Here is a 15,110-nt window from a genome sequence, read left to right as displayed (position 1 = left end):
TCTCTGCAGGAAAGAATTGTGCAGGAGGAGGTGGGGAGAATGCCACCAAGAACAGGTTGCCTGGGGCCAGTTTAGCGATAGGGTCCAAAGGATCTCACTAATATGAAAGGATCATAGTTACCTTACCAAGGGAAAGTTGGCTTCAATTATGTATTTCACTTCTGTACAGGGTTTTGCTTAAATGCTACTCTTTGGAGAATATCAAGAAATTTAGATGAGTTTACCAAATCCAAGATTGTGTTCCCTGCTTTTAACTCTTGTTACTGAAATTGCCCCCGATCCCCAAGAGCAATGCTTAACTGAGGTGTTTGCATGAATTGTTTATATCATTCATTAATTAACGTGATGAACATATTAAAGATAGGACTCCCAGTTTTCATCCCAAGGGCTTACATATAATAGCAACAGCCTTTAGAAAAGTCCTGCATTGTTTATTTATGGAATGGCTTTGACTCACTTAATAATGCTCTGTAATTAATTTGTAAATTACTTTTTGACTTTGCACAATTATAATTTAACATCATATTTCTGCAAAAGAAAACTTTTGTGTTGCCAATATTAATTTCCCTTCATAAATTTGAGACTGTTTTGACTATAGATAAATTTAAAATGTCAATGTGGTGAGAATGACTCAGCTTCTCAGATATTCATTTATTCTATAAATATTTTTGAATACCTACTATGTTTCAGGCACTGATCTAAGTGTTGAATAAGTAGACAAGGAGAGCCTGCCTTCAGGTTTTTTTTACATTCAAATAACACAAGATGAGGAAGTAATTTTTAAAATAATCTTGTTTCGTCTGGCAGATAATATAGATATGCTCAATTTTATAAATTTTGATACCTAAAGTATTGTGATAATCCAAATCATGACCTTTAGACATTACACTATGCTTATTGATTGAAGGTTGACATATGTTTAGCATATTCTCTTATAATGTATTTAAGGACTTCAATGAGTAGACAAAAGAAGTAAACTTGATCAGACAATATAATTTCTGAGAACAGACTCTTCCTGGAGCAAGCATTCTGATTAGATTTAACAGGGCTTCATAAAAAGGTATATGTTTATGCTTTTTGCTAGTTGGGGGTTTCCTAGCAAATGATTCCATGAAAACATTTGCTGGGAATTCCCATCTGTTCTATATTTCCCTGATTTGGGGGCTCTGAATCAATCATGCTGACGTAACAGTTGGCAAATTAGATAAGAACAGCCCGAGACTTCCTTTTCCATTAGGTGTAGTCTCATGGAAAATCACCCTTGAATCCATCAATGTCATGAAGCAACTAGGTGGAGCCTATGGGAATATCCTGGAGGAAGTCCCCAACTAGTCAGCCTCCCCTCTCTGCCTTGCACTCTTGGATTCCTTAGTGAAACATCCAAAATGGCCTTCTTGCAAGGAGGATGCAGTCGGTGATCCATGTGCTGACCAACAGCTGTGTGTGGAAGGCACCGTGCCCACCACAGCAAAGGGGCAGTGAGGTCTGCTGAGCGGATGAGTCGCTTTTCTGGACCCTTTCAGGCTTGCAGTTGGCTCAGATGAAAAGCTCAGGCTTATGAGCTGCCAGAAAGTATTTGGCAAAAAGCCCACCTTTTTTCTCAAGTATACGTATTCAATTGACTTGATTCCTCAGAGAGATTTGTGAGGGTGAAAGCAAGTTCACTGTCCACTTTTAATGACCCTCAACTTCTAATGAGGTAATATATGTGAAAGTGATTTTTAAAAATGCAATGCAAATACAAGGTGTTTTTAGTCATTATTTCAGTACCTGAGGAAAATGTAAAAACACAAAGCCACACATGTACCAAGGCACTACATGAGTGTACTTGGTTTCACCATCTACTTTAGCCCTCTGAAGTGTAGAGTCCATCGAGGCTATTGTTTTGTAGATTGTGTATTGAAGTTTCTTTTCTTTGTTCTCCCAACATACACTTGTGACACTTCCAAACTCTGATATGTATATGGTAAATACAGGCTGTTTTTCAAACAAAATAAGTCAAATGCTAGCTAGGAAGTGTGCCTAGAGTTTAAAGCATTCTAGAATGTACTCCCATATAACAGCTATGCTTATATAATACCTACATTGTGCCAGTGTTTCATATATGTGAAGTGCTTTAATCCTCACAACAAACATAGGAGGGATGTAGTATTATTGCCCCCTTTTTACAGATGTGAAAACCGCAGTACACAAGGTGAAGTGAGAGGCCCCAAATCACACAGCTAGTAAATGGTGGTGTCAAACCTCAAATCCCACTAGTCTGTCTTCAGAGTCTATATAATTAACCACTGTTCCCTGTGCTTTTTAAGATTAGTTTTATGGATATTGTGCTATTTCTAATAAAAGGATACAGTTTTTATTATATATTTTTCTTCTTAGTCTTCACTTTTGGGTCTTGGACCACATGTGCTATTATCATATTTTAGCTCATAAGAGACTTCTCTGATAATTTTGCATAAAATACATTTAAAGAACATTTGTATCTTGTAAATGTAATTTTTCTTACTTTTATCTCCTTTGATCCCGTTGTCAACCTCTAGAATATACAGAGCTTTATCCTCATTTTTCAGATGAAGAAATGGACCAAAAAAGACTAAACAATTTGTTCAACTCCATATCACCAGTTTCTGGCAGTTCTGTGACTAGAAACCAAATCTCCTGGCTCTTAGTCCTGCATTATTTCTAGTATTTCAAACCATCTCTTCATTTCTCTCCCTTATGCTTTTGGAAAGAAAATTGAGAATAATGTTAAGAACCCCAGTAAAATTGGAGAGGCATTTCTTGAGAAACATTTAAAATAATTTAAGAAGTCTTCACAAAAGTAGTAGGCAAAAATGTATTACATTAACAATGGATCTCATTAAGTCAGTGCATACAGCTAGGTTCTGGTTTATTAATTTTCAATTTTTTCATTTTTGGGCCTGCCTAATCTGAGCACTTTGCAGTACACGTCTGAGTGCTCTCATGCTTTGTGCTATTGCTTTTTTAAGGTAGCTCATTTGCACTTGTTCATCATCCTGTTCCTTCCCCCAGTGCCCCAGGTTCTGTTGCTAATTATTGACCCAGGAAAGCCTCAGAAGAGGCCAAGGCAGCTAAAATTGGAGTGCTCTTTACTTAGACTTATAATGCATTTTCCATTTTTCGGAAAGAGTAAAGCATTTTTAGCTGCCAGATTCAGAGACCATTCAGTTATATGGGCACTTGAGTTTCTGCTAAAGAATCACAACTCAATTTAATTATTTTTTTTTTTTAGTATTTAATTCACAGCCAGTCTGGAGTGTGTGTGTGTGTGTATGTGTGTGTGTGTGTATTTCTCTTTCTGTATTAACATATAAGACACAGCAGAATAATAATGTGTCCATTCATTCCATAGATGTTTCTCAAAGAGTTGCCAAGAATAAAGAATAGTGCTAAAAAAAACGGTGGAGGATGGTTAGGTGTAAAATTACCTCCTCTCACAGGACCTGGCACATGACAAATGCTTCAGAAATATTTATCAAACTGAAATGAGCTATTACATGAATTGTATTCTCTGGCTTTGGAATCTATTGGGGAAATGATGAAGTCATTAAATATATGCGAATTGGAAAGGAATTTAGGAATCATCTCATGCAGCCCTTTTATTTTAAAGATGAAGCAATGGAAATGCAAGAAAGTTATGTGTCTTTTCCAAGCAAGATCACACATCTATTTAGAAATAGTATGCTTTTTTCATTGTAACATGTGTTTTAGAGATTACACATATGTCAATGTCTGCAGTGCAGGGCATAATGTGAGGAGAGCTGTTGAGTGCTTTAGAATAGTGCTACTCAGTGGAAATATAATGCACACCCCATATACAATTTTAAATTTTTATTAATAGCCACATTTTAAAAAGTTTAAAAATCAGTGAAATTTTTTTTATACTAAGTCTTCAAAATCCAGAGTATATATTATATTTTTGACATATCTCAATTTGGACTAGCCATATTTTAAGTATTTAATAGTTACATGTGTCTTGGGGGGCTACTCTATAGACTATATGGCTCCAGAACCACAGAGAGGGAAAAATAATAATGTATTTTTAAAGCTGCAGTATTTTTACCATTGGTTATATTTTCAAGTTTGATTTTAACAAAAAAGTGCAAAAATGAAACAAACTGACTCACATTTTTTTCTTTTTTTTATTATTGTACTTTAAGTTTTAGGGTACATGTGCACAACATGCAGGTTTGTTACATATGTATACATGTGCCATGTTGGTGTGCTGCACCCATTAACTCATCATTTAGCATTAGGTATATCTCCTAATGCTATCCCTCCCCCCTCCTCCCACCCCACAACAGTCCCTGGTGTGTGATGTTCCCCTTCCTGTGTCCATTGTTCAATTCCCACCTATGAGTGAGAACATGCGGTGTTTGGTTTTCTGTCCTTGCGATAGTTTGCTGAGAATGATGGTTTCCAGCTTCATCCATGTCCCTACAAAGGACATGAACTCATCATTTTGTATGGCTGCATAGTATTCCATGGCGTGTATGTGCCACATTTTCTTAATCCAGTCTATCAATGTGACTCAACACATTTAAAAAAAAAAATCTAGAGTAGACCTATACCATTTGACAGATTGCATCAACAGTTACAATTTTAGACATCCCTACCCCTCCACACGTAGAAATTAGTGAATAAGTAGACTGTCAGTAGTACTGGCTCAAATGGTTCTACATATAACTTCTACCAAACTTTCAAGGGAGGGGTAACTTCTACCTTATACGAATTATCTCATTTTACAAGTAACTATAAGTATACAATAAGTTCCATTTGCAGCACTATAGGAGCTTGAACTGTCTGCCAATTTTTAAAGAATATGCTCAAGCAATAATCTTGGTTATCCATATTATCTTACATTTCCTTATGAATATTGAGAGTTTGGTCTATTATTGATAAATACAAAGGTGTCACTGTTTAATAGACTGCTGCATAGGTCCTTCTGCTATGCATTTACTATTTAAGGCATAAAAACGTAGGTAGCAAGAAGATTTATCTTTCTGGCTTTTCTTGAAATTCCCGTTTCTAACAAGATATTCTGCAGAAGCAAAGATACTACCTCATTGTTCAATGTTGCCACAAAAGGTTAATATAATTGTGGGTTCAGCTATCACCTTGACCTTTTCTTGGATCTTTGATCAGAGTTTAGGTAAATATGTTGATAGGTTTCCCCCTTTTAAGTTCCTGAGCTTTTGAAGTAAAACCAGAGCTGAGATAGGAAAGTGAACAGCAAGGGGCAGAGCACAGCAGAAACTGAATTAGGTCACTTTTCTAGAGGCTTCTGAATTTGGTACAGTAGGATTTCTGTGATCATCTTAAACCTAGCTTTTCAAAAGGCTATTACTGTTCCATTTTATTCTCTGGCCCAGAAAATAAATCAGAACACTTCTACATCCTTTTCCTCAAAAGCTGATTCTGATTCTCTATATGATGCCACATTATTAAAGTTTTCCCTATTCATTACCGTGACGCCATGCAGCCTTCTAAGATGTTTTCTTTAGTTCTTAGTTCCTTTGCAGTTCCATCTCCAAGCATAAATGCTCATTAATATCAGTACAGTGAGGAAGATAGACATGTGTCAGTCAGTGAGAATGCTTGCAGCTGTAACCGCCAGAAAGTTGTAATTTCACTGGCTTAAACCATAAGCCATCCTGAGGTGGGACGCTCCAAGTCACTCAGTAACTCAGTGACATTATCAAAGGCGGCCGGAGTCTTTTTTCATCTTTCTCTTCTGCCAGCCTCAGGTGTTGGTGAGTTTTCTGGTTTGCTCCTGTAAACTCGAGATGTCTGTCACAGGTCCAACTATTACATGCAGATAACTATGGCCAGTCAGAAAAGAGGGTCTTCTTTTTATGTCTTCTTTTAAGAAGGAAAAAAAATCATTTCCAGATGGTCTCCCCTTGTCCCACTTCCCTTCAATGTCTTATTGGCCAAAATAGTTTCACATGCCGATGCCTTAACAAATCTCACTGCCTTGGAAATGGTACTTTCATGATTATCTGAGACAATCAGGTTTCCCTCATGGTGGCTGGGGCTGAGGCCCACCTCCCTGTAAGCATGTGGCTACAAGTGCAGGTGGATATTTGAATTTTAGTGGGGGCCTAGTAGGAAGGAATGGCTCTTGGGTAGGCTACCCATAGAGTCAACTACAAGTAAATCAGAAACTACACTATCATAAGTGCTACAGGGAAACATGTAAATGCAGGATGCTGTAGAAACAACGCAAGAAGGGCCCCTGGCCATGCTTGCTTGAGCAAGAGGGAGAGAGGAATGCCAGAGTGGGCTTTTAAATAAAATGTTATCTGATCTGAGATATAAAGTTCAAGAGGAGATAGCCAAGGAAAGGGTGGTGGAAGGAGAGAGAGGGTATCAGGTAGACACGGTATCATGTGCAAATGACTGGGAATAAGATAAAATGTGGTGGGTTTGGGGAGATGCAGAAAAATTAGTTGGACTAAGGTATAGAGCATAAGTTGGGGAGTCAGTCAGAAACAGAGCTACAGAGGTAAACTGTAGATCATAAAAGATCTGATAAGTCACATAGAAATTTCTACTTTATTCTGCTGCAGTGGGTAGCCAGTGAAATATTTTAAGCAGCAAATGACATAATTAAACATGCACTTCAAAAAAATGTCTTTGGCTGCTGTGGAAAATTGGATTGCATATCTTCAAGACCAAAAGAACATGTGAGAATCAATTACAATATTCCAGGAAAGAGTGGTGAAGGGCTTTAAGATAATGTCAGTGGGGCTGGAGAGAGGTGAATAGGTTTGATTGATATTTAGGAGTTTTGACTAAACAGGACTTGGTGAATAGGTAAGAGGAATAGGGATTAATAATCACTCAGATTTCCAGCTTGGAAAACTGGGAGGATGGGAATGACATTTTCTGAGTTAGGATATCCAAAGGAGAAGCAGACGGGGGGCATGGGGAGTGAATTAATTTAAATTATAACTAAAGAAGGGCTTATTCTGTATGAAATTCAAGAGAAGTATTCCAGTCCTTAAAGCATTTTCAGATGCCAAGGGATATGTTAACCAATAAGTCGTATAGAACAATACTAGGGGTAGTATAATTTATTACAGATGGTGATCAATAAAGCAAGAGAGAGAGAGATAAAAGAGCTTAAAGAAGAAATTGCCTCTCTCTCAGAAAGAATTAGTGGGAGAATCTGATGTTCTTAATGAAAGAAAAAAAATTTTAGTTGGATCTTGCATAAAAAGATTAGACAGATGGGAATTGTCGAGGGTGGAGGCATATTTAAGGAATGATAACAGTCTAGATTGCTAGCAAGCTTGGATAGGCAAAATAAAATAGAAAGGTTAGGGACTAGTTGAAATGGGAGTTGAATTAGGGAGGCATATTTAAGGAATGATGACAGTCTAGATTGCTAGCAAGCTTGGATAGGCAAAATAAAATAGAAAGGTTAGGGACTAGTTGAAATAGTCAGAACTGTTGAGATCCCAAGAGAAAAACAAAATTCACCTTTTCTGTGTTGATCTATTGTTGCAAGGTGCGTTAGTCAGCTATTGCTACAGTAATGCTACCGAACAATCAACCACAAAATACCAGTGACATTTGCTTCTTGCTCATAGTCCTGCTAATGGATCAGAATGGTGCTGCTTCAGGCTGCAGGTTGCCTTCGTGCTTGTTCTTCATGTTTCTCCTTCTTGGACAAATCATCTCCCAGGGCATGTCCTTGTGGCACAGTTTACAACTCCCAATGTGGCAAGTAGAAATGTTCAATACCTTGTAAGGCCTCAGCTTAGAAGGCAGCATCATTTGTGCCCACATTCTGTTAGCCACAGCACATGATATGACTAAACCCAATATCACTGAGGGAGGAGAGCATGAGGAAGAAAAGGATGGTGAATATTTGCTGCAATGCCTAATACATAATGTAAATATACATAGCATTGGATTTGACCCATAAGCCATAAAGATTCTAGAATACCAGTGTTCCCAACTGTAGAGTGCCCAATGAGCTTCTTGACAAACGCAGGAGGGTAACCTCCATTTGTGTGACCTCCTTTCTTTGCTCTTTATTTGTGCTTTTCAAAGGGATGACATGAGCCCATAAACTACTCATTGGGTTGCTTGGTCAGAATCAGAACCAGTTACTTCAGGACTGTCTCATTTCATGATTAGTTGCCTTTGGTCTCATGCAATGGTATCATTTCATTCCTCTAGAGGTTTATGTTCCCTCCCTCACCAGCAATACTGAGTGAGTGATAAGAACTAAAGCAATAAAAAATGATTGAACTATTTTCCTTAGTATGTAGTTATTGGACTTCTTCCAAAAATCCTGCACACTTATAAAAACCAAACTAAGGCATTTTGCTGGTTATTGTGCCAATAGTGTGTCTTAATTAGTCCTGAGAATTTATATGGCCCATGAAAGAGGCATAATTTTCCTAAGATTGCACAGCTAAGTTACATATCTGAGACTTGAAGACATCCTCAGATTATGTTATCTCTAAATCTCTAATTGCTATGTAGCAAGAGATTTTAGCCATTTTTTTATTCCTGAATCAAGGATGCATAACTAAAGTTGTATTCAATCAATCCAAAAATTCTCAAGCCCAAATAATCCTAGGACTTGAGCAGACCTCATAGTGTGTGTGCACAAGTGCGCATGCATGTACTCTATTTTTAGATTATCTTTTAAGAGGGACTAATGACATGGTCATACAATACAACAGAAGAACTCACTCCCTGTTTCTCTTTAATTCCCATATTACACTCAGCACTTGTTCTCCTTTCATTCTGTGGCTTCTGTGCTGCTAACAGTGACCAGTGACTCAGGAAGGCTGCATATCGTGAAGAAAAAGGTGCCTTTCCAGGCACGGTTCAGTCCTGAGGCTCCTTTTCACACCATCTCATAGATATTTCAGAGCAAAACTCTAGCTTTTTTTTTTATGACTACTTTTCCATTCCATACTTTTCTTAATGTTGCAGGAGATAATTTGAAAGAAAGGAAAAAAGAACAGGGAGAACACAAAGGCAAGAAGATGAGCAAGATGCCAGATTTAAGAAGTATATTTATATTTAGTTCTTTACAAATTAAATTCTGCTGAGACCCTTAAATATTAGCTGTCACAGGGGTTGTGCTTGAAAAACTTGATTCCAACCCTAAGCATAAAAATCTTGTCTAGGCAGGGCAGTAGATTGGAGGACTATCATTACACATTATCGGAGGAAGGCCCTGTTCAATGCCGGTTTCCAGGAGTGCCATCTCAGGGAGTCAGGGAAAGACATAGGCCAGGTAACATGTCTGATGTATGGAAAAAAGCCCTGAGAGTGCCATGTTGGTGGAACAGGAGCAGAAGGGAAATCAGACTGAGAGAATGAAAGCTCAATAGAAGTACAATAAACAGACTGAACAAAGTACAGAGGGAGTCAGGTCAAGTTTAATATGAATGTCCCTGGGCCCTGTGTTTCATCTCAGCGTTAAGTGCAGGAAATCATTGGATTTCTCCAAAGATGGGTCTTTAGAGCAACAGACTTTAGAAATTGAATACTTTAAAATTATTTTCTATAAAGAAATTTATCAATAGAAAAAATAGATTACTTAATTGGTTTATCTTAATGAAAAAACAACAAAAGGCTTCAACAAATAACTGTTGCTGGTTGGTTGGTGGGTTGGTTGGTGAATAATAAAAAGGAAAGAAGGAAGAAAAGAAAAGGAGTAGAGGAGGAAAGGAGGTGAGAGAGGGAGATTTGAAAGGGAAATAGCTGTGCTCTAAGTTCACTATTTTTAAAAGCCTAGAGTTATTAACAAATTATACCCTCAATCAGATTTTATATAACTTTTTTCAATCTTATTTGTCATATATTAATGTGCAGTATTCATGAAATGATTTTGAGATTTTAAAGCAATGATTAACAATATAGTAGTTCATTTAAATTTTTTACAAGTTGCTGGAGACAAAATATGGATAATGAATTATATCAAATAAGTATAAATATAAGTAAACGCTTTTAAGTTAAAACTCAGTAAGTTGTTATGATTAAAATTGTTCACTTTATTTTCCTCCTGTGTATGGGTTTCTCATAAATGGTAATTTATACCTATGAAAATATATGGTTCTATAAATTCTGAAAACATAGATATTATATATCTTAACGGACTGAAGATGTCCTTCCTGATATTGTGTATAGCCTGTGTTTCCAGACTAAGTGCCAGGCACTATTCTAAGTTAGGCACGATTCTAAGTGTTTTACTGTTCATTCAGGCTGTCTGGCTAGTGTTTTTCTCACCTTATCAGCATCCCACCTTTTATTAAGTGAATTTGCCTAAACACACCTGCACACGCACATGCATGCGCGTGCACACACACACACTTTTTGCATTTGGAAGCCTGGCTATTATGGAACTCTAGAACATGAGAGCTCAGGGTCAACCATGAAGATTCAATAAGGTCTGGCTGGGGATGTGACCAAGACTATCCTAGCAGTTATGGCTGTGGACTGGGTGGCTTCTCCACTGACCCTTGGAGGTAGTTTTGCTTCACTGCTTTAGAAATGTTGTGGAGACTTATCTTATTTCACTTTTCGGTGTTTGTCTTGGTTCCTGTAGAACTGGCTTGAGGCTTAGAAGATGTCCTCCCACCTGCATTTGGAAAAATACATTTCTAACACTTCTCCTCATATGGAAATTTTTAAGTCATTGAAAAACTCATACTGCAGCATTTGTAGAAACAATTTCAGAACAGAGTACTTTATTGCTTTTCCTAAAAGAATTTTAACTGTGCATGTGTATTATAAATGCATAAAATACATAGTTAATCCAAAAGATATAACTATATCACACATAGTAGTTATAGGTCACCTCAAATATATTAGTAACATCTTTTTATAGAGACTCTGTTGTTATTTCACTCACACAAAAGGATAAACACAGAATTAAGGTTGAAATTTATATAAGACCAGTCTAAAGCCAGCCATAGCTATGTAATTTCCATGATTTTCTCCCAATCAATGGAAAATTACTGTCAGCTGAGCCAAAGTCTGCAGACTGTGAGCAAATGTCTGTTTCCTTCCCACAACTGAGTGTTTGAAACTTTTTTCAATCAGTAAAATTACCATTAAAGGTCAGAGATTAGTTTTTCATGCATGATGGATTCCATTTGCTTTAAAAGTATTATACCAGGAGAGTAGACTTTTTTTTCTGACTTTAGAATCAAATTAGAATTCAAATATTCAGAGTTTTGAGTCAACCTCAAACCATTTTATTTTATTTTCCCTTGACAAAATGTTATTGTTTTAAATAGGGAAGGAGAAAGGTCTTGGGAAAACACACACACACACACACACACACACACACACACACACACGTACTCTCTCATATTTGAAATTAGCATGTAGTTTAAGGAGATTACACACAGCTCTATGATGAGCTTAACTTGAATTTCCTTAGATTATGAGTATTTTGAAAGCAGGGACTTGATTTTTTAACTAAATACCTTTCATATTTGATAACCTGTTCCTTTTCCTGTGTGTATCGTCTTAACTAATGACTGCCCGCAATGAACCTAAGGGCTATGGTTTTTCTTTTTATTAAGATAAAAGAACTTCCCAAATCATTGTTTATAAAATAAAAGATTAGAAAAATTCACCTGTGTAAAAATTGAACTAGACTTCTATAACATAGCAGCTATCTTGTGCAGAAAGGGGCTGCTTACGTAGTTTATTTCTTTAACACACAGTTGCTAATTACAAAAACAGCATACATCCAGAGATTGTGAAAAAAGTTAAAAAAAACTTGCCTATTATTCTACTACTGTAACACAATTATGTTTAACATTTTTCATATTTTTAATTTATTTTCTCTTTCCATAAATTCTAATCTGTCTATAAATGTACTATTGTGGTCTGCTTCATTGACTAAAGGAGTATTTTTGCCTCTTTCAGAACCTTTTTTTAAAAAAAATGGCTTCTTTTGTGTATTTGAAACAATTTCAACTTAACCCTATTGCATATATTCTATAAGTAGCTGTCCTTCATGAAACAGGCACCTTTTTCTTTTAAAAGTTAAGGAGATTGTACAGAAGTTTGTGATTTTAATTACTGCATGGCAAACTAATTCAGTCTCATATCCTTTCCAGTTAATAGGGATTTGTCCCTAGCTATGTGACCTAAGCAAGCTCTTTAACTGTGCTTCACCTCAGTTTCCTTATCTGTAAAACATGGATAATATTATTTTTAGTCTAAAACTTCCTCTAATATGACAGAAAAGACCAATGTGAAATAATTCCCTGAATTTGTCAATAAACCACGTTACATTTATAAAAATGCCTCCGGTGTACCCAGACCAGAGGAATCTGTGGCTTATACTAAAATGTGTATTATGTATTCATTCTCAAGGTATATGCCAACAGTTAAGTTGGAAATCCATCCCTTTCTCTGTCACTTGTCCAAAGTCAATTACTCCATGCTTCTTTTACATAAGGAAAACTATCTTAAAAGGAGGAAATAAGATCAGGGACAAACAAAAGTTCATAAGGTCTTTCATTTTACTGCCTTTCAAAAGGTTAAGATCAGAGAACTTAGACATGCATAGGCTTTGGCTTGAGGAATAATTGAGTAAACCATCATAACAGAGGGCCTGAAAGTATCTGAAGGTAGAATGAATAGTTTATAGTAAGCCAGTCCACTCTCAGCTCTGAGAACATCCAGCTGCATAACCTCAAGGGAACTGCGTGGAAAAAAATTAAGGGAAATGCTTTGGGCTTTAGAGCTTTTCATTTCCTATGAGCAAGGCATCTCCTGCCCTTGTCTCACCCATATCTCCGTTGTCCTCATGTAGTCTTCCTGCTGGTTCACTGTGTGCCTGGCAAGTCAGGTTCTTACGCGAGGGAAAGAGCTGTTTTAAGTTGTTTATGAACAGAGAAAGCAGATTCAGTCAGACGTAATCTGACTCTGTATGCCTGCAGGGGTTGTGGCCTTTGTTAGATTATTATGCCTGTAATATGGGATGTCATGCTGCAGAGATGTAAAGTGGGATGGGCCTGAAATAGGTCTTGTAATAAAAAGGCAGTTAGGGAAGCCTGCTGGTGTCCTGCCTGGTTACTGCTATCTAAGTGCAGCAATGTGTTAATTGATTTTAATAAAGAGTTGAAATCATTGTTAACCGGCCTCCCTCCCACTGAGTGAAGAAGGCAGGTTACACACGCACACATGTTTGCCTCCCCTAGTGAGTGGTATGAATGCAGCTGCTTCTGAAGAGCCAGCAAGTGGCCTTCTTAAAACTTTCCTTGGGTGGGGTTTTCCCTTTTTGCCAACTGGTGCCCACCAAGCCAGTGGATGCTCTCAACGTCTAGGCAAATGCCAAAAACGTCATCTTTGGCTCAGATGTGCACTGGCCTGTTAGAGACAACTGCCATGCGGAGAAGGAATGTCATCAGCTGCTAGGTCTTAAATTATCAGCCCGGATTGACAGCTGCAGGAGGTAGTGCCTGCCTATAGTACTGAGGCCATGACCCACCTCTGGAGAGACCACGGCCTCATCCCTAGAGTAGAACTGGGAATTCTCCATTGAGACAGGAAGGCAGCACTCCTGGCAGGTTTTAGAGTGAAGTGTCTAAGGACAGAATTTCTCATTTCTCCACCTCTGCCCATGTGTAAGGCAGCAATATTTTCATAGAGGTGAAGAAGGCGAGTGGCCAGTGGTTATTATGACATCCGTTTACCTCATTCCAGTCACTGTGCCATGTTTCACAGCCGTTGTCAACTACATGTGGTGAAGACTGTTTCCTCCTTTCACAACTGGAACATTGACACTAACTACATTCCAGAGTTCATTACATAGAGCGGTGTCTGTGGGTAAGTTCATAGGTAATTTTAAATAACTAGATATAGTCTTTTCCTCTTCCATGTAAGCCAAGATAATATTTCCAGTTCTCCTTCTGCACATGTGAGTACAGTTTATATATAAATCAACAGCAAGATGGAAATTTACTCTGAGCTTTGTGATGTTTTCACTTTAAGATGCTGTAGTTCTAATCCTTTATACGTTTATTTCATTTTCCCCGTTTCAACCCCAGTTTATAGCAACACTCACCTGCTCTAGAACGTGATTATCAACTGTTTCAGCTATCGCTATAACATTAAAGAAAAAGTTCTATGTTCAAAGACTAAAGGAACCCAGGTAGTTTCTTTTGAACAGAAAGACTAGTTTTCATGATCATAAACATGTAAAGAAAAATGTCATTTTTGAAATTTCATGAATCTTATGTCTATACCGATTCCAAATCCAAACTCAGACTGGCAATCTGCCTTTATGATTGCAAAGCCCTGTTATAGCTTGTTATCTTTATGTACCTCTTGATCAAGTATTTAAGTGAAATAAAGAGTCTAAATGTTACAGGAGGTGAGTCTGGGCAGGGTCTCCCTCCCTACCCAAATGTGAAGAAAACATACACCTGTTTCCCCTGGACCTGGCTGGACACCAATTCTACCTACCCATGGGACCATTCTGTTCTGACAATTAGCAAGAGATTGAGACCCAGAGGACAAATACAGCCCTTATTTCAGCAGGAAGCAGCCACAGAAGACTGACCTTCATCCACTAGCCCCAGATAATTGAGTCTCAAACTCTTGAGAGGGGAATATGTTAGGCCCTCAGTTTTTGTCTTCTTGGAAGAAAAAAATTCAGCCAAGAGACAGATGTCGATTTCAGACAGAAGCAAAAGTTTATTGAAGCAAAGTACATTTGGAAGGGACCAAGTGGGCAACTGGAAAGATTGAGTGTCCTGCCTGATTGTTGGCTCAGGACTCTTATAAAGTTACTATTTCCTGATTCTTCCTGATCTCCTCCCATCATACTTCCTTTTGGGCCGGCTGTTGGTTAATCGCCGCATGCTCAGTGACTTGCCAGTATCTGGGAGGGGCTGCATGCGCCATTTGGTGGTTGTAGTTATGCACATGTACTCTTTGGGCAATTTTCCTTACTGGTCTAGTGCCCCCAGAGGAAGGTCATATACCAGTCAAACTTTGCCATTTTGCCCCTTACTGTGCACGTCTGCTCAATTCTTAGGATTTTATCACAAAGTTGTTGCCTACAAGCTTAAGATGTTTCCTGTTAG

General features: G+C 37.7%; 1 protein-coding gene across 3 annotated transcripts in view; it reads left to right on the top strand.

Annotated features, from left to right (window-relative positions):
* LOC116462231 (cAMP-specific 3',5'-cyclic phosphodiesterase 4D) overlaps positions 1-15,110 on the top strand; it is an 810,743-nt gene that overhangs the window by 446,144 nt on the left and 349,489 nt on the right. The window contains exon 1 of one of the 3 annotated variants that reach the window (XM_058433986.1): positions 13,789-13,848. The exons of the other annotated variants lie outside the window; for them this stretch is intronic. The gene's annotated coding sequence lies outside the window, so the exon portion shown is untranslated. Of the gene's footprint in view, positions 1-13,788; positions 13,849-15,110 lie in introns of those variants that run through there. 3 annotated transcript variants of the gene reach the window in all.

The sequence above is a fragment of the Hylobates moloch genome, unplaced genomic scaffold (genome assembly GCF_009828535.3).
Source record: "Hylobates moloch isolate HMO894 unplaced genomic scaffold, HMol_V3 SCAFFOLD_23, whole genome shotgun sequence".
Taxonomy (NCBI): Eukaryota; Metazoa; Chordata; class Mammalia; order Primates; family Hylobatidae; genus Hylobates; species Hylobates moloch.
This window is presented reverse-complemented; position numbering and strand designations above follow the sequence as displayed.